This window comes from Lissotriton helveticus, chromosome 3_1, assembly GCF_964261635.1.
Source record: "Lissotriton helveticus chromosome 3_1, aLisHel1.1, whole genome shotgun sequence".
Classification (NCBI taxonomy): Eukaryota; Metazoa; Chordata; class Amphibia; order Caudata; family Salamandridae; genus Lissotriton; species Lissotriton helveticus.
The window spans coordinates 634458833-634479370 of NC_136061.1; positions in this window are offsets into that span (position 1 = coordinate 634458833).

Sequence of the window (20538 nt, forward strand, 5' to 3'; positions counted from 1 at the left end):
GTCACGGAGCATATCATTAGACACGGAGACTACGTACTCACAGGGGCCTTACAGCATGCAGGTATTACTGCCTCCAGGACAGGTCTACTTTGGCTAAATCATAGGTCACCTCACTCGCTGGTTACAGCAGGTGCTTGCGCAGAAGAGCTTGCGCTGCAATCACCAGAGAGCAGTGTTGTTACTTGCCTCTATGATTGAGTAGTGTGCACGTTAATCTTGTCTTGCATTGTTATTCCCCACACAACTGCCAATACCCATTGCCTCATTATATGAAGAGGAGGCTTGATGCACAGACTGTTGTATGCACAATCTGTCTGCCCGTCCTGTTCTATGCAGTGTGCCTTGGAGCAGGCCGACTGTGAGCCCCACCATAAGGTGCATTTTAATATCCACAGGTATTTTGGCTGCGGATCTGCATAATTTGAGAGTTGATACCAAGTTAGGCAGTCAGCAAATTGCTGCATGACACGTGACATCCATAGCTGCCAAGGTTTCAGATTGTTATGTGTGACATGTTCATAATTTCAGTATGGTTATGAGTGACATTTCAACCACTATGAGTAACACTTTCCTGCAAGCTAAAATCAAGCAATAAAGATGAGGAAACATAAATATCAGAAATTAGACCCATTTGAGCAACGAGAAACTCTCAGAAGATCTAACACTGCTGCAAACGCATGCTGCAGCTGACTATAATTAAAATGACTGCTATGGACATCTAGAAAGCGGGTCACGTAGTTCCACTAAGAATGAACACCAAAAAGAGCAAGGACCTGCGGTTAGGCTGTAGAACCACTAGATCGAGGTAACATTTAGCGGCGATACTATCTGTCTCTCGGACCTCTTTCAAGAGCTCGCCGTCCTTTTTCCCCAGCACCCCTCCCCCCCAGGGGCGGCAATCTGAGGGATAGTCCCGGGCGCCATAAGCTCTAGCTACGCCCCTGGAATCAGCACAGCCCTCCCTCCATGGTCTAAGGTCTCCTTGATGGCCTCCGAGACCTCTAGAAGCGCGGTTTCAGTACTAAATTTAGATCTGAAACTGGACTGACTCTGGTGGAATACTTGATTGAATTCAGCATTTGTGGTGATAACACCGTTAACGTAATTTTCCAACACCTTCGAGAAAAAAGGGAGCAGGAATATAGAACTGTAATTTGAGGCTAACTTCGGATATGCTCTTGGTTTTTTCAGAAGGGGGAGTATTTTGGCATTCTTCCACCTATCCGGGACAAGCCGGGTCTCCAAAGATGAGTTCAGAATCCGATTTAGCACGTGGTTGATTACCTCAGCTAATGACACCAATGTCTTGGTCGGGCAGGGGACGGACGGTGAGCCAGATTTAAGGGCCTTCATAATTACCAATGAGTTGTCCAAAGATATCGGGGGAGGGGGGAAACTGCATAAGTAGCAAATCCCTTGGCTGCGTAGGTGGGGTAAAAAACGCTGACATTTCACCCTCCGTCCTCGGCAGCAATGAGAAAGTATCTTTCTCATGGAAGTAGGAGGCTAAATGGTTCATCCATGCTTCAGTTGGAGTGAATGGCCTTGTCACTGCGCTTGGAGATAGAAACCCCTTAACTGCCGGCCACCGATTGTTGATTTGACAACCTGATATGAAATCCGAAACTTTCAGCGCCAGCTATGTCAGCTATGGGGACCATGAAGCAAGAAAAGTGGTGTTTGAAGATTATAGCAATGCCTGATGCCCGATCCCTCCTGAGTATCCGATAGCCAGGAGGGGTGGCCATGGACATGGTGGGATTAGATGTTTCTCTGAGCCATGTCTCGATTAAAAGAGAAAGTCTGGGCTCTTATCCAGGAGTAAATCGTAGATTTGAAGGGCATGTTTATGAAGGGATCGTGTATTAAGGAGCATGGCCTTCAGGTGACTGTTATCCCTATCAGGGTTGGTCTCGTTACTTGAAGAAGTGCCCCTAAAATCTCTTGCCAGCGACTCACCAGTAACTGGGTTAGAGGAGGCCCAGCCGCAGGTGTTACATGCCCAAATGCGACCGTCTTTGGGCATAGGAACGAGGTAGCAACATTTCACTCTTGTGCCCAAGGCCATGAGCTGAATATCACTGTAGGAGAGGGGCTTACCATCATCGGGAATAACTCCTACAGCGGGTCTGGCCTTCAAAGACAGGCTCTCGTGTAGAGGAATGAATTAACAGTCCTGAAATCATTCACCTTCCACAGATGGAGGGCTAAAGGAAATAAAATAGGAGGAAAAGGTTGAGGCAGTAAAGAAAGACAAATGAAGAAAAGGGGAGGACAGGGGCTTTAAGAGAATGGGGGACATGAAAAATTTATTGTGCTATAAGTGTGGATACAGAGGTCAAGTAGCTACTGAAAAATCATATCCAGCTATAGGAAAAGAATGCCAAAGGTACAGAAATGAAGGGCATGTTGCAAGGATGTGTAAGGGAAAAATGGGGACTGTGAATATGATAAGACCATCAGTAAACACGATAGAGGAGGTGAATAATGATAGTGGAGGCCAAGATGCAATTTTAGAAATTCAACAAATTAGGAAAGTTAGTAAGGATAATATATTATGCAACATTAGCAATGATGGTGTTAAAGTAAGAATGATGGTAGGCTCAGAAGCAAGGTATACTCTTGTTGGGGAGGAATACTTGAAGACATTTCAAGAACATGTACTCAAGGGTCCAGATGTGAAATTAGTAGCTTATGGGAATAAATTCATTGAAGTAGTGGGCTTCATAGAAGCTCAAATAGAATTTCAACATAGGATTGTATCGGCTAAAGTATTTTTTGCCAAGGAGGGTTCATATCTGTTGGTTCGGCCTCAACAAAGATTTGGGTATTTATTTCGATCCAAATCATCCAGATCAGGTGTTGGGTGTTCAAATGGAAGTATGCAAGGTGGAAGCGGGTATACCATACATCACTAAGTATCCTGATGTATTCAAGGATCAAGTGGAGACCTTCAAAGAATTCATGCAAAAGATTGTGTTGAAGGATGAGGCAACGACGCCTATGGCCTATAAACCCCAGAGTGTGCCATTAATGATGAGCGGACCCCTGCGTCAAGAATTACATAGGTTAAGTGAAAGTGGGACAATTGAAAAAATAGAATTGTCAGAGTGGTTAGCTTTGGTAGTAATTTCTAAGAAGGGGGAATGGTGACTTCAGGTTGTGTGTACACTTACTGGATTTGAATGCTGCAATTGGATTGAACAGACAACCTCTTGTCAGTATTGGAGAAATGTTAACAACCATCAAGAGAGTAAAAGTGTTTTCCACTTTAGATCCCTGATCGACCTACCACCAGATTGTTCTACAACATGAGTCCAGGCCACTAAAAACATTTGTCACACCTGAAGGAGCTTATAGGTATAAATGGATGCCTTTTCATGCTTCAAGGCGGACGTTTCACAGAAGGCTATTAAACATGTACTAAAAAACATCCCCAGTGTGACATATTTTCAAGATGATATTTTGTGTCTGAGGATAATGAAACTGAACATGACAAAACATTGAGGATGGTGTTAAAGATAACGCAAGATAGTCGGCTGACTATTAGTAAGGAGAAATGTAAGTTTAAGGTGGAACGAGTGGCGTATTTGGGACATTGGGTCAGTGGAGAGGGAATCCTATAAAATGAAGTTGCTTTCCGCTATTGAAGATTCCCCTTCTCCAACACGCAAAGATAAATTACGTTCATTTTTAGGGTAGACCGAATATTATCCCCATTTTGTACCCATGCTTGCAGATAAGACAAAAAACATGAGCAATCTCATGATCAAAAATGCGAAATTCGCTACTGTGAAAATTGCAAAAAAGAGTTAAAGAATTTGAAACTGAACATTGTCACGGCGCCAGCACATCAACTGTTTGACACCAAAAGTCTTCTCATAGTAAAAACTGATGCTAGATTGGGTGTAGTGTTATTACAAAGGAGGAATGATGGGGATGTTACAATTGCATATGCTTAGAGACCATTAATGGATGCAGAGAAAAATTACTTCACCATAGAGAGAAAAACATTTGCTGTGTGGATGGGAGTAAATAATTTTAGAACATATGTGTGGGGAACCAATTTCACAGTCAGAACTGACCATCATCCTCTAGTAAAAGTGTTCTCAAAAATTGGAGGGAACATCTCCTAGAATTGCGCAACGGTCCATGAGAATGTTGGAATGCAATTTCAGCATGGAATTTTTATCCAGGAAAAATAATGTATTAGCCAATTGTTTATCCAGATTGTCCTCAGGTGTTATAAGTGGTACACCGAGTGAGAAAGATGATTGGTTGGTGGCTAGTGAGAGTGTAATTATGGATGGGAGGATATGTTCAAGAAAATGTCGGAGCGTGGTATCCTGCCAAATTTGGCAGCACAGCGCTGCGACATTTTCAAAATGCAAGGATGCGTCATACCTCAAAAATACGGCGCACCCCTGCCTTTCCCCTAGCACTGGTGCAAAAAATGCAGCAGAGTGCCTGCGCTGGCCCTCTTGCGCCATGTTGAAAACATGCCTGCCACAACAGGGATGATTGTTTATGTGCAGGAAGGAACACCTTCCTGCACATAAACAACCTTATTTGCTGTTTATATGTGTTCTGCAGAATGCAGCACACATAGAAAGAGCACAATATGAGGAGAAATTAATAATTAATCACCATCCTAAGACCAGGTTTCATCTGGCCTTATTTGTGGGCACTGCCCCATCCTTGTAAAAATGGGACAGCTTCAAAATGCAATCGGTATTACGTTGAAACATCCACTGCAACACCCATTGCCCGCCCCTTTGTCGCAGCGGACTGCTGCAGAAAGGTGCATATTTTCAAGGTGGCATTATGCCATGTTAAGTAGCTTAATGACACCTTCTAAATATGGGGTATGATTTGAACCACCACCACCATATGCCCGAGGAGTGGTTACAATGGCGGGGACATAACCACTGACAGGCTGCCGGTGGTGGTTTCCCAGTCGTCGTAACCTACTTTACTGCCCGGATGTGTGGCAGTCGTAATGACCGATCGCCACGCATCTGACAGACTCCTTGAGCCAGCCGGTGCGGTGGTGGGGCTTGTAGTCCCTACAATGCTGGTGGTGCACTGCTGTATGGATTACGACGGCTCTTTCGCCGTTTCATGGCGGGTTGCCCTTCCTCCCTTCCTCCCTGGCCCTTGGCTGTGGTTGTTGGAGGGCAGCTATGGTCCCCCCCCCCTACATATCCCTGTACCATATTCCTGTACCATATCCCTGTACCATGTGGCAGCCACCGCATGGTGCCTGCTACATATTGCAGGGATATGTAACATGTCCCGTTTTTACATTGCAGCGGGTGCTGCAACCAGCAGCACCCACCACAATGTAAAATATAAAAGGAACAGTTGAGGGACAGAATGCAGAACAATGTCATACATTCACCCAGGTCCAGAGATTTGGGCCTAAATCCATAGTTTGTTTTGCTCCCCATGCCATTCCACTTTGAACCCAGCATATCAGTATTGACCTTGCACCCAATGGGAACAGTCCAGCCTGAACTGCCAGGCCAGATCCTCCCTGGACTTGAAAAAAGTATCCTAGGACCGGTTTTGGGGTTTCACCTCTCATCAGCCAGGATGGATTGACTCCAGTGGCATGTAGAGCATGCGACCCACGTCTGGGCATACCTGTCCCACTCTGGGTGACAAATGCAAAAAGAACAGTTTATGGACAGAATGCAGAACAATGTCATGCATTCACCCCAGTACAGAGATCTGGGCCTAAATCCATCGTTTTTGTGCTCCCCATGGCATTCCACTTTGAACCCAGCCATATGTAAATCAGTCTTCACCCTGCACCCAATGGGAACAGTCCAACCTGAACTGCCAGGCCAGGTCCCCCCTGAGCTGGAAACAAGCATCCTAGGACCGATTTCGGGATTTCACCCCTCATAAGCCAGGATGGCTTAACTCCAGTGGCATGGAGAGCACGGGACTCATGTCTGGAAATACCCATTCCACTCGGGTGTAAAATGCAAAAAGAACAGTTGATGGACAGAAAGCAGAACAATGTTATACCTTCACCCCAGTACAGAGATCTGAACCTAAATCCATAGATTTTTGCTTTCCAGGCCATTCCACTTTGAACCGAAGCCTTATGCAAATCAGTCTTGAACCTGCACCCAATGGGAACAGTCCAGCCTGAACTGCCAGGCCAGGTCATCCTGGACCCGAAACAAGCATCCTAGGACAACTGTGTGTCTTTTGAAATGTAAAATATAGGCATTGTGACCGCCATGGTGTCGGTCGCATTGTAATGCCTACTATGGGACCGCAACAGCATGTCGGGTGGTCCCAATACCCAATACGATGGCGGATAGACTGGTCTGTCCTCCATTGTAATCAGCCCCAACGCTTTCATTGAAGTAGGAAAATATCTTTTTTAGGAGTTGACAAACAAAAGTGAGTGTCTCTTTTGTTGCGGAGTGTTTCTTTCAGATTAGTCAGGAGTTGTCAGTTGTGGATGAAGTATTAATGAGAGGGAATTTACTAGTTTAAGGAAGCATATCATTAATTTGGCACATGAGGGACACATTGGAATGAGTACTATCAAGACAAGAATAAGGGAAGGTATTGGTGGTCTGGATTAGATCGAGAGGTTGAAAGAAGCATTAGAGGTTGAGTGTGATGTGCTTACAGTGATAAGTCACAGAAAACCGTCAATTATCCTCCATTGGAGACTGATACATCTCATGTTACTTGGAAGAAGATTGGTATTGATATTACTGGCCCATTGCATGTTGAGTGAAGTTTCCCCAAATATGCCATAGCAGTGATAGATCACTTTTCAAAATGACCTGAAGTGAGATTTACATGGGAGGTTACTTGGTAAACAGTGGTTGTTTTAAAAAAAAAGCTGTTCATGAGAAAATTATGGTTTCAGATAATGGTGTCCAATTTGCATCTCAGCATATGAAAGACATTCTACTGGAGCATGGAATAGAGAATGTCCATTCCTCTGTGTGTTATCCACAAAGCAACGGTCTCGTGGAGAGGTGGAACAGGACATTGAAGGAGGGTTTACAGCTGGCCTTGACTGGAGGAAAGGGTTGTAAAGTGACAATGAGAAAGTTGCTGGGGTCTTTTTGTACCACACCTCATTGTGTGACAGGGAAATCTCCCTTTGAGGCAATAAGAGGTTAGAAGGCCACAACTTTTTTTTAGTGATTGAAAGGGTATCAAGGCTCTGAGGAAGTTTGATGAATGTATGATGTAATCTATTGCCTATATTTTTGTCATGTGACAACTTATGCTCATATTCAACTTTTTAACTGTAATGTTATATACATGGTTTTTGTTTTGAAGGTTCGAAATTATGTACATTTGTGTGCTTTGTCACATATATTTGCTTCAGACAGTGGTTAGACTGCATATATCTATATATATATATATATATATATTACCTACTGGCGGTCGCCAGTAGGTATATATAGTTAGGATTTTTTCTCTATGGGATTTTTGAAAATTCTATGTCTAATAACTTTGGCGTTTGTGAACGGAATTGGCTGAAATTTTCAGGAAAATGGAACATTTTGTTTCTGAGCAGCCCCTGAAAATTTGGGGGGGGGGTTCGTCAAGGGGGGGCCGAGAAAAAAGGGGGGTCCCAAAACGTGTTTTTAACATTGAGTTTTCCATAGGGCGGTTGGCCTCACTTTTAGCCCGAACGGCTGAATGGATTTGCACGAAACTTGGCAAAATTGTAGGGACTGGTAGCCCGATGTGCCTTTGCTAGGTCTCAATATATGTGCTCCAGTGGATTTTGAGAAATTAACGTTCAAAAAAAGATATATATCTGTAACAGCGGACCGGGCAGCGCTCCAGTTCGCGTACTTTTCGCGTTACGGAGCTTTGTGAAGCGAAGCTGATTGGTTCTCCGGCGTCTGTAAACATTCCAAACAGTCCGTAGCGGCCGCCATCTTGTCTCTCGGTAGGATCGAGAGACAAGAGGAGGCCAAAGCGAAGGGGCAAATGACCATAAGGGGGCATAGTAGATCCTCCCTGACCCCCTAGGTTTGATGTGGAGGTTTTAAAAGGGCCCCGCGGGGCAAAAAAATAAATAAATAATAATAATCGAACGGCTGAATGGATTTGCACGAAACTTGGCAAAATTGTAGGGACTGGTAGCCCGATGTGCCTTTGCTAGGTCTCAATATATGTGCTCCAGTGGATTTTGAGAAATTAACGTTCAAAAAAAGATATATATCTGTAACAGCGCTCCGCTTCGCGTACTTTTCGCGTTACGGAGCTTTGCGAAGCTGATTGGTTCTCCGGCGTCTGTAAACATTGCAAACAGTCCGTAGCGGCCGCCATCTTGTCTCTCGGTAGGATCGAGAGACAAGAGGAGGCCAAAGCGAAGGGGCAAATGACCATAAGGGGGCATAGTAGATCCTCCTTGACCTCTTAGGTTTGATGTGGAGGTTTTAAAAAGGCCCCGCGGGGCAAAAAAAATAATAATAATAATAATCGAACGGCTGAATGGATTTGCACGAAACTTGGCAAAATTGTAGGGACTGGTAGCCCGATGTGCCTTTGCTAGGTCTCAATATATGTGCTCCAGTGGATTTTGAGAAATTAACGTTCAAAAAAAGATATATATCTGTAACAGCGCTCCGCTTCGCGGAGATAAAATTATCTCTGTATTACCTAGCTGTTGCTAACACCAGTTAGCGACCGCTAGTAGGAGATAGCGACCATCTTGGGCTCCACTTTGCATGTCAGTGATATTTATCACTAATGACATGCAAAGTGGGCATGCCAAGACGTTAGCGACTGGAAACAGTCGCTAACATCGCTATCTCCTATTACCAACTTTTGGAGATATTCGCGCTAAGCGCGAATATCTCCAAAAAGTAACACCTGCCCTGAGCAGTTCTTAGCCATGTTATCCAATGGGAGGTGGATAACATGGCTAAGAGCATTAGCTCGGTAATGCATGAATATCGCTGACTTTTCAGCGATATTAATGCATTGCGGTCGTTTTTCTTCGCATTTGCGATAAACCTTGATAATAGCAAGGTTTATCTGCGATAATTTCTGACGATGCTTAGCGGTAAAAAATTTGTTGCTAAGCATCGTTAGGGATAAATATCGCTTAACTTTGGTAATATGCCCGAACGTCTGTTAACGTTCGATTCGAAGGAAATCAGGAAGTGTTGAAAAACATTGTCTGCGCCATCTTGCCTTTTTTCAAATGCCACACTTTTGTCGTGCACGGCAGCCATTTTAGATGCCTTGACCAGACCCACTCTCTGTACGCTGTCGATCCTTAGCATGGCTCCCCACCCTCGCAAGCATCTCCCCCAGGCACTGGTCACCCCCGCTCTCTGTCTTATGCATGAGTAATAAACCTCCCCCCATCTGCGCTGCTCTTCCCTGAGAATCACACCCTGTGCCCGCCCGACACCTCCCTTTCGCCCTATTCACTACCGCACCCTCTGACACTCCTTTTCCTCTGTGTCCGATTGTCCAGGCCGGTCCTAGGCTATCAGCTAGCCCTGCAGATGTAGTTTATGGCCCCAGCTGTAAAGAATCACCCCTCTTCAAAGGAGTTATAGTAGATCAAGGCCCACACCCGATGAGATCCGTCACAGCACACGCGTTCCTACTATCTGAAAACCATCCTGTATTGTGATTGGGGAGGGGACCGAGCCTGAAGCGGAAGATTCCAGGGATGACTCTTTGTACATCAAAGTTTTTACAATTATGTGTCACATTAAAAATATATAGCACTCCAACAAAGTAGTAAGATTATAAAACTTTAATAACTTATAAATATATACAACAAAACAAAAACAGTAAAAACATTTAAACATTTTTAGGGAAAATGAAGGAAGTAGCGGTCGGCTGTGCGAATAGTCCCAACGCAGCACAACGTCCAGATTTCTGGACGGCACTCAGGTGATGTTGCCTGGGTGCCGCACTGATTTCGGTATCCGGCGTGGGGAGTCGCGGGGGGTGGGTCATCAGTAGCGGTCTGTTGTGCGAATAGTTCCAAGGCAGCAGAACGATGGCACCAAGGTGATGTCCAGTAAGTTGCCGCCCTCCGAATAACGGCGTGGGGCGCCCCGGGGGGGGGGGGGGGAGGCGGCGTGAACGGGCCTCTCCAGGTGGAGTTTCGTCTGCTGTAGTGGGGCGCCCCTTTACCGTTTCAGTTGCCTTTCTGTCCGCCTTTGGTCCACTGTGTCAAAAGCCGCAATTCAGCTGAGTTGCGCCCACTCTTGCGGTGCAGCGATAGGCGGCTTTCACAGGACTCTCAAAATGGCGGCAGGCTCTTTCCTTTTTGGGCCTGGTCCACTGAAATGGCCCTGGGACACCTTGGAAATCGCACGCTTGTCTGCTAGGTCTTGGACCCCATTCTCGAAAGCGTCCCCTCCGCCTTGAGGATTCAACAAAAGTTTTGGGGGCCCCCGACTCCTGCAGGCTTCTGGTGGGGAGCGGCTGCCATGATTGCTCGCGGAATGACCACGACGGAGCCACGAGATGGTGGTGCTTTCATGTTGACGCCAGCTTCAGTCTGAAACATCCAGAAACAAGGTGGGGCTTTCATCGTTTGGGAAAAAAAAAAGTTTTCATCCAATGAAAAGTGTTATTTTTAGGTCATATGATCAAGCCTTCCATCATTAGGAAACCAAAAGTAAAATGAACCAATGAAAAGTTTTATAAACAAGTCACATGACCTGTTATGCGGCATAGGGTATAAAATGCGGAGAAAATACGTTGGCACGTGAGGCGGCGTCAGTAGCGGACCGATGTGCGAATAGGCCGAAGGCAGCACAACGTGCCAAGATCCGGATGGCACCGAGGTGGTGTCTAGTAAGTTGCCGCACTGGTGTGGCCATCCTACAATGCTGAAAGTCGGCTTGGGGCGCCCCGTTGGCCTGTGAGATGGCGTCAGTAGCGGACCGATGTGCGAATGGGGCCAAAGGCAGCGCAACAATATTTTCTGAATAGAAGACACCACAAGGCGCTGAGATGCCAAGATCCGGATGGCACCGAGGTGGTGTCTAGTAAGTTGCCGCACTGGTGTGGCCATCCTACAATGGTAAAAGTCGGCGTGGGGCGCCCCGTTGGCCTGTGAGATGGCGTCAGTAGCGGACCGATGTGCGAATGGGGCCAAAGGCAGCGCAACAATATTTTCCGAATAGAAGACACCACTAGGCGCTGAGATGCCAAGATCCGGATGGCACCGAGGTGGTGTCTAGTAAGTTGCCGCACTGGTGTGGCCATCCTACAATGATGAAAGTCGGCGTGGGGCACCCCGTTGGCCTGTGAGATGGCGTCAGTAGCGGACCGATGTGCGAATGGGGCCAAAGGCAGCGCAACAATATTTTCGGAATAGAAGACACCACAAGGCGCTGAGATGCCAAGATCCGGATGGCACCGAGGTAGTGTCTAGGTTGCCGCACTGGTGTGGCCATCCTACAAAGCTGAAAGTCGGCGTGGGGCGCCCCGTTGGCCTGTGAGATGGCGTCAGTAGCGGACCGATGTGCGAATGGGGCCAAAGGCAGCGCAACAATATTTTCTGAATAGAAGACACCACAAGGCGCTGAGATGCCAAGATCCGAATGGCACGGAGGTGGTGTCTAGTAAGTTGCCGCACTGGTGTGGCCATCCTACAATGGTAAAAGTTGGCGTGGGGCGCCCCGTTGGCCTGTGAGATGGCGTCAGTAGCGGACCGATGTGCGAATGGAGCCAAAGGCAGCGCAACAATATTTTCCGAATGGAAGATACCACTAGGCGCTGAGATGCCAAGATCCGGATGGCACCGAGGTGGTGTCTAGCAAGTTGCCGTACTGGTGTGGCCATCCTACAATGCTGAAAGTCGGCGTGGGGCGCCCCGTTGGCCTGTGAGGTGGCGTCAGTAGCGGACCGATGTGCGAATGGGGCCAAAGGCAGCGCAACAATATTTTCTGACTAGAAGACACCACAAGGCGCTGAGATTCGGTTACCACCGAGGTGGTGTCTAGCAAGTTGCTGCACTGGTGTGGCCATCCTACAATACTGCTCCGAATAACGGCGGCGGGTGCCCGAAGGGGGGGGGGGAGGCGGCGTGAACGGGCCTTCCCAGGTGGAGGCTCGTCTGCTGTAGTGGGGCGCCCCTTTACCGTTTCAGTTGCCATTCAGCTGAGTTTCGGCCGCTCTTGATGCTACAGCGACAGGCGGCTGCAACAGGACTCTCAAAATGGCGGCCTGTTCTTTGGATTTGGGCCTGGTCCACTAAAATGGCCCTGGGACACCTTAGAACTCGGACGCTTGAATTTTTTCTCCTTTCCTCTACATGCAAAAAAAGGTAAATGCCCGGTACGTTACACGCTTCATCTGCCACGATGTACTCTCCAGAGGAACCGAAAAAAAATATAGTTATGGTAACTATACCATGCATCGTCATATGGAGAGGTGGCACCGATTAATTATAGTGCTGCATAAAAGAGAGATTTGGAGAAGAACCCCCGACCTGCCAGTACATTCATCAAAGAAGTGGCACTGACAGCATCAGAGGCAAGGGAAACGGTCCCAAATATTTAGAAGAACTTTGGAAAGATTAAAATGACATGTTTAGATTGTGGCAAATTAATTTCATGTGGACAGATGAGTGTTACTCTAATAAATACAGCATATGAACATCATCATAGTCGATGGTTGGTAGAGACATTTTGACTATATCCTGGACCTGCCCGTCCTCGCCCAAAATGGCGCCGGAATAAATGGGACTCGTAACTCCTTGTTGTGTACTTGTTGTACAACCTTGATATCACGAGATACGTATGCAGTTTTGAAGCACATGGCGGGCGGGGACGAGAATAGATTGAATATTTCGACATCTCTATTGATATTAAGTTGTGATGTGTTATTGATTACTGTACTATTGAAAGTTCGAATTAACGTCACCCATGGTACTTGCCCGCAAATGTATATCTAGATAATTTTATTGTAACTGGCCCTGTCGTATTTTAATTATAAAATGTACGTCCACCGATTCCGCAACTGTTAGACACCTTAGTTCTTGCAACCTAATGGCCCGCCCGTTACGTTCCTCTACAGTGTAAATGTCTCCTCATCATATACGATTACAGTTTGCTCCGTGGCCGGCGCACGTGGTTATAGGCCCGTATTTGTATATTGACATTTTCACACTAAAGGTTTTTAAAAGAAAACATGGTAGTAGTATTTACATTGGTAAAGTTTTTAATAATAGTCACTGTTTTAGAATCAGTAAAAGGCAAGTGAAATCAAGCAGACCAATTACATGAAGGGTAAAAGGTATAATACGCAGGAACGCAGTAAAGATAAATGGTCAAGGGCTGTTGTGTTTTCTACTCCTGCAACATAAAGTGATCAATAAGAATCTCATATTCAGGCGTATCGGCGACTAAGACAGCAGGTCGACCCTCTTTTGCTCAACGGCTCTGTCATGGGACGAAGAAACGCCCTTTTTCTCGAAAAAAGAATATATTTTACTTGCAGGACAGTTGTAAATTTTCCGGTAAAGTACATTAGCCTGGAACATTATAACATATATGTTTAAGAAAAAATAATGTTCGGAAGTAATAAAAAGCGTAATTTTTAGGTCATATGACCAAGCCTTTCATCATTAGAATAAGAAAAGTAAAATGAACCAATGAAAAGTTTTATTAACAAGTCACATGACCTGTTATGCTTACGTTACGCGCTGCGCGTCGCGCCCCGGATCACTTCCGGATGCGCTAACGCGGCGCGTCATATGACGCATTACGCGACAACGCAGGTCCAGAATATAGTTGAAATGTCTCCACCAACCAGCGGTCGGAACACAACCCCTTTCAGCAGGCTAAATAGTTCTGTTAAATGACAACAGAAGGGACAGGCAACAAGAACCATCAGTCAAAGAGGGGAGGGCTAGTTCTTCTCTACCGGGTTACGTTGGGGCGCTACCAGAACTGATCGAATTGGTAGTCTACAGTGTTTCTGGATGTTTCAGACTGAAGCTGGGGTTAGCATGAGAGCACCACCATTTCGTAGCTCCGTCGTGGCCATTCCGCGAGCAATCATGGCAGCCGCTCTTTATCGTTATTTTGGGCGGGGTGGGTGGCGGAGCCGAGCTGTATTGCAGCCATCATGGTGTGGAGTTTAGTTCATCTCACTAGTTTCGTATTTGTCATGAGGGGTTGTTCCTAATGTTTCTATTTTAGCGAGGTCAAAAAGAGATCCCATTAGTGGCCTACTGATTTTGCTCGATTCCTTTTGTTTTTTTACACGATTTTTCGTTATCTGCAAAGACTAAACAGAGTATTGCGACTCTGTGTTTGTTTGTAAATAGAGAATGAACCAAAGAGAACCAATTCTAAAACAGTAAATGCTTGGATAACAATCAATCAAATGGAGAGAGAAGCAGGCACGACGTATTACAACGGGGGCAAAGGCCTGCGTTAACTACCTTTCACTATCTGCAAAGAGAGAGTACTCCTAATAGAAATGAGGGGGGGGCAGCATTCAAAGCAGATCAGTGTGCATAAACACGAAAATGTTTTTACTTACCACGTACTTGACATTCGACAGCTTATGATATTTGCTATTAAAAAACCATTGAAATTCACTGAAAAAACCATAGGTTATAGACCATATATAGTTAGGAATTAGCATTTACAAAACCTTGAAAATTCACTGAAAAAACCATAGGTTATAGACCATATATAGTTAGGAATTAGCATTTACAAAACCTTGAAAATTCACTGAAAAAAACATAGGTTATAGACCATATATCGTTAGGAATTAGCATTTAAAAAACCTTATTTTACTCACACAAAACCATTGAAATTCCATATATAGTTAGTTGCACTAACTATATATCACGCACCCGCAATCCACTGCTGATGATGTCACATATTACATCATTCATGACATGGTCAGTGACATCACTGATGACATCTCAAATGACATCACTGATGACATCACTGATGACATCTCATTTGACATCAATGATCACATCACTGATGATATCATTCATGTGATAATACAATGCATCTCCTCACACTCTAATATAACCTCCGTTACACCCAGTGTTAAATACAGAGTATAATTTTTGAAACCATTGACACACCAATACTAGTTACTACATACGCACTCACTGATTCCTATGTCTACACACACATTCACTCATTCACCCATACAATCATTCATACATACAATCACTCATCTTTACAACACTATCATATGCACTCATACACCTATACAGACACTCACACTCTGCCACTCATCCATGGAGTTAGTCACACACCTAGTCAGTCCTGAAAAGAATCAATCACACTTCCATTTTCTCATCTATACAGTTAAACACAGAACACCTTACATTTTTTAAACATATACTAACACTTACTTACTCTCTTATACAATCACTGATACAAGTACACATTGATCTGCACAGAGTCACACACCTCCCAGCCAGCCATACACACACTCAGTCTCCCATACAAATACTTGTGCAACCAATCAATAACCCATATAGCCACTCATATAGCTACTGATCAACACATGCAGCAGCTTGCACAACAGACATACTGATGCACACTTTCAGACAGTTTAGTCACTAACCCGTGCATTCAGTAAGACGCATTTAATCACTCACTCATACAGTCAATCACGCACCTACTAAAACCTTCATTCAGACACTTATACATCCACTCATTCTTCAATATGTAAAACATATTTAAACTTTACAGAAACACATAATCACTGGATGATGTCATCAGTGATGTCATCAGTGATGTCATTTGAGATGTCATCAGTGATGTCATCAGTGATGTCACTGACCATGTCATGAATGATGTAATATGTGACATCATCAGCAGTGGATTGCGGGTGCGCGATATATAGTTAGTGCAACTAACTATATATGGAATTTCAATGGTTTTGTGTGAATAAAAGAAGGTTTTATTAAACTAATTCCTAACGATATATGGTCTATAACCTATGGTTTTTTCAGTGAATTTTCAAGGTTTTGTAAATGCTAATTCCTAACTATATATGGTCTATAACCTATGGTTTTTTCAGTGAATATATATATGTGTGTGTGTGTATGTACATATATAAATATATATATATATATATATATATATTATTTTCTTTTTTGTTAATATTTATGGATTTTTTTTTAAACATGTTTTATATACATATGTTGCGTTTTGGTTATGCAATTGTTAAAGGAAGGAGATGTGACACATCCTAGCCTTAAAGCTACACAGAATGTTGGTGTAGCGTTCTGGAGTTTGGCTGTGTTCAGGTTCCAGAGCACCGACAGATTTGACAATTGTTGGTTATGCTTCCTCCCGGTCGGATGAAACAAACTCATTTCAGAACTTGGCTTCATGTTTCGGTGTCAGATCTTTTCAGAATGGGGGCTCCTCGATCCGCTAGATCTCTTCCTTTGTAACAGATAAAATGCATTCAAACAACCATTCCTTGAGCTGGAACCAGCACCAGTTGCGATTAAGCCACTTCGGGGTTCTCCTTTGCCTATTCTGCATTTTTGATTCCCTCCTCAACAACAACTTTCATTTGCATGTTGAAACATTAGCAATTATGCTGGACGTACAGAAGCACCCAGAGACACAATTTACAACATTACAGATTGCCTTCCAAAAAGGGAATGGTCAGAATGTGGCTGTGCTGAAGTAGGCAGCCATATTGAGTACCTCTAGCTATGTTGTCTTTAGGAACATCAAGAATATTCCTATAGGCAGGGAAGGAGTGTGAGCTCATAGCCTGACTGTAGACTACCCCCAAAGAAACACCTGCACCTCCGAACTGCCCAGCTCCTTCGAAGCACCACACAAAAACAGACCTCACAACACATGTCTTAGAAGAGTAAGTGAACACTACTCCATGCACCGGTCAGGCTCGTACTGTATGCGCACCTGATGTGAGCTTGCAACATCAATAAATAGCGATTCCATAGGGTCGTGGTCTGTCACCGACAAAGATGGCTGATCATTGCTGACGTTCCTTGCCCTGGCAGCCTTGAAACGTCTGTCACCAAACAATACATCTTTATGGTTTCTAGTTCAGCCACTTCACGGTGGAAAGCTGCCAACTACTTTCAGATATAATCTTTGCAGTTCGGCATTAGTGCTTTCAAGGGCATTTCACTTTCTTTCCCTTCAGAACCATACCTCGGTTATGAAAGTAAACTTCAGAAATTATGCAGTGGTATATGTTGAACAAGGCTCCACGCGCGCTGTATTATTCTTAAAGCTTTCATGAATTCTAATAGACACTGTTCTATCCAGTTTTATTGTGTACGAGTGTCTCAATGTTTTTTTTTCCATAGAAATCTTGTAAGAACATATTTTCTAAACATGTCAAATGAATTAACCTTACAATAAACGCTTTTTATCGTCTGCGGATTTGCTTTGATTTATTTTAGTGTATTTTTCCACTGAATGTTGAGATCAACATTTCACAGGGTTTCAGTGTTAATCTGGACATTTCTTTTTTTACCAGATAAAACTATTTATGATCTTTGACATGCTGGAATTTGCAATGATTCAAGGAATCTGCATGCTATATAGTTTCTTAAAACAGGTCCTCGGAAGCCTTTATTTTGCTTTTCCTAGATGTGCTAATTCATTTTTCCTACATCTGCAAAAATAGTAAAAGTTATCCTCATTGAAATTCTTTTCCAGACTTTCTAACGTACACTGGTTTAAACTGGAACTTATTCTGATTATTATTTCATGCTCCATCGCTGAAGTAAATATCCTTCTTTTCATTTTGAGAAATCACACATCCTGTCTCACGGAGAACTCCCTGAACCTTTTTCCAATATATCCCTGTTAATTTCTGACTCTGTGTACTTTACGAATCTCTCCATTCCTAATATTGGTCTGTATGAGCAGCATCCTTACTAATGTATATTAAAAATCATCAAAGACTCCCTTAAATCTGAAGATTCAAAACGTGTTGTATTAGTATGATGCATGCTCATTGTAATACAAATTGTGATAAACTCATATTCAATCAACTGTAAATGTGTCCATAGTAATATTAAGATGCTCTTAGAGATACACTAATTTTGAATGTGATGGTATATCAGAAGACAGGGTTTATTTTATGCCAGCACAAATATTTGTACAACAAGGTCACCTGAGGTCAGTGGCAGCTCGCACAGGTAAGATTGGTGAGGCGGGTTGGGGTGGAGTGGGGTATGGTGGAAGTCAACAAGCAACAGGATAAATAACATATATATTTTTAAAGTACTTTGCCCTCGCCACATCACTGACGGGGTGATGTGGCGAGCGCAAAGTAAATGGTTTTATTTATTTATTTAACATTACTTAACCCGTCGTCTGTCAACTTCCACCACCCCCGCCCTGCCACACCCTACCGCCCCACAGCTCTTACCTGTACGAGCCACTACTGCCTGAGGTAGTAAGTCTAGGCTATCGTACTGATATTTTTATATGACTATTATTGATAGCACAATGCGTGCATTGTAGACCGATTCTGATAGGCCCCAATTATCTGAAACAGTATATTTTATAACTTTTATTCTTGTATAGCCAGATCTAAGGACATCACTTTTAAATGTGAAAAGAAAATGAGTAACAGCAATATTTCTCCTGGCAGTCCATCCAAACCTATAGACAGTTCAAGGTTCTAAGGTGCAAAATCTAAACTAATCCTCTAACACCTATTGAATTGTCTTCCAACTAGGGATAATATTCTCAATGAAGTTATCTGTCTTCAAATTTTCATGGATGCCATCCATAAAAAGTAGCAACAGATGGAAGATAGGTGGGTGCCAATGGAGAAAAGTACAGTGGATGTTGAATAAAGGATTAGTGAAGTGCAAGATGAATCTAGTAGAGTCCGAAGACTGTAAAATCTGAGGTCTCTACATTTAATAAACAGACAGAGTGGGTGGGCGGGGGCGGAATCAAGCCCTGAAAGAGTTGATGGCTCTTTAGGCTCGCTCTACCACTTCTGGTCTGACTTCTGTCATCTCTGGCTGCACTAGCAGCCTCTCAAGGTCAATAAGTGGCTCCAGACACTACCCCCAGCCCAAAGACTGGACCACGACCCCCTTAATAATCCTGCTAGACCACCCCACTACAGAGCCTGCCAAGAGGCAACGGGCCACACCTGCTTCCCCCCGCTTCTGAATGAATAGAAGGAGCCTTGCTTGCTGAACAAGTTTAGTAGCTGGTGCTGCTGGAGGTAATTAGCCCCAGCAAGCTGCCTGTTTTCCATCGCTGTGTTCCTCCTCCTGATGGGGGACCTCATTTGGGAAAGTTTTATTGTGCGTTCCCGCAGCCCTTCCCCTGACAAGTGCGGTCGATGTTCCTTCTGGCTTTGCCTGATGCCAGTCTATGCACTAGAACCCTCCATGTGCTGGTGCTGCTTCTGGGTGCCTGCCTCCATTAAATACCCTGCTGATCTCCCTGCACTTACTGCATTTGCTCTGTGGGTGCTCGTGGGCACCCCTCATCTATCTTGGCAGCCTTCTTCGCAGGCAGCTTCTGGTGACTCAACTACAACTCAAGACCAAAGTCATAAGTTATGGCCTTCACGACCTGGTGATCATGCTTATTACACACAATGGTGTTACACACAAATACAATAATTCTACCTCCCTGAAACAGTTCCTGGATTCCGTCAATGACCCAGAGATGGGCATGGCTGGGACTCCTAGCCCACCATGGATGCTTCGGCCTCTGGGTATTGTGCAGGACCCTCAACAACCACATGGAGACTCCTACAACAATTGTTAAAGCTCTTCTAAATCCAATCAGAGAGGCAATCATCTCCCACCAATAGGGACAAGTCCCGATCCCAGCTGAAACTGAAGAAAGACACTCATGGCACTTATCTCTAATTATTCTGGTGCACTCACAACTCTTCATCTCCTTCTTTTCCAGGCTGGACGTGACAGCCACCCTTCAACTAGAGTACCCTTGATGGCCAGATTCTGGAGGCGACAAAGCAAATACCCACCTGTAAAGCACCAGGAGAAGATGGCTTCCCTATCGGATTCAACAAAATGAACGCAGCACTCCTGGTCCCCCTTTAGGCAAAGGTGTTTGTCCACGTGAGGGAAACCTCTCCTCCTCATTCAGACTTTAACGCGGCAACTGGCGTCGTACTTCCTGAACCAAACAGAGATCTTCAGCTGTGGGACAGCTATAGGCCCATCTCGCTGATCAATGCAGATATGAAAATATTACCTAAAATGCTCATCACTCAACTCTGAAAGATCAATTCAAACCTGCTTCATAAATCACAAGTGAGCTTTGTGCCTCAGAGATCCTCTACCAACCATATGTGGGTGCACTCTAACATTTAACTTGCAAGCGAACAGGAGCAAGGACCAGCAGGTGGCAATTTCCCTTGATGCAGAGAAGGTCTTTAATGGTTTTGAATGGCCCTTCCTATTCCGCCTTCTGGGAGGGCTAGCTTTTTGGATCGCTCCTTCCAACTGGTCAAACTTCTCTCAACCTCCCCTTCTGCACGGAACAACAGCAATGACTTCTTTGCAGACTGGTGAGT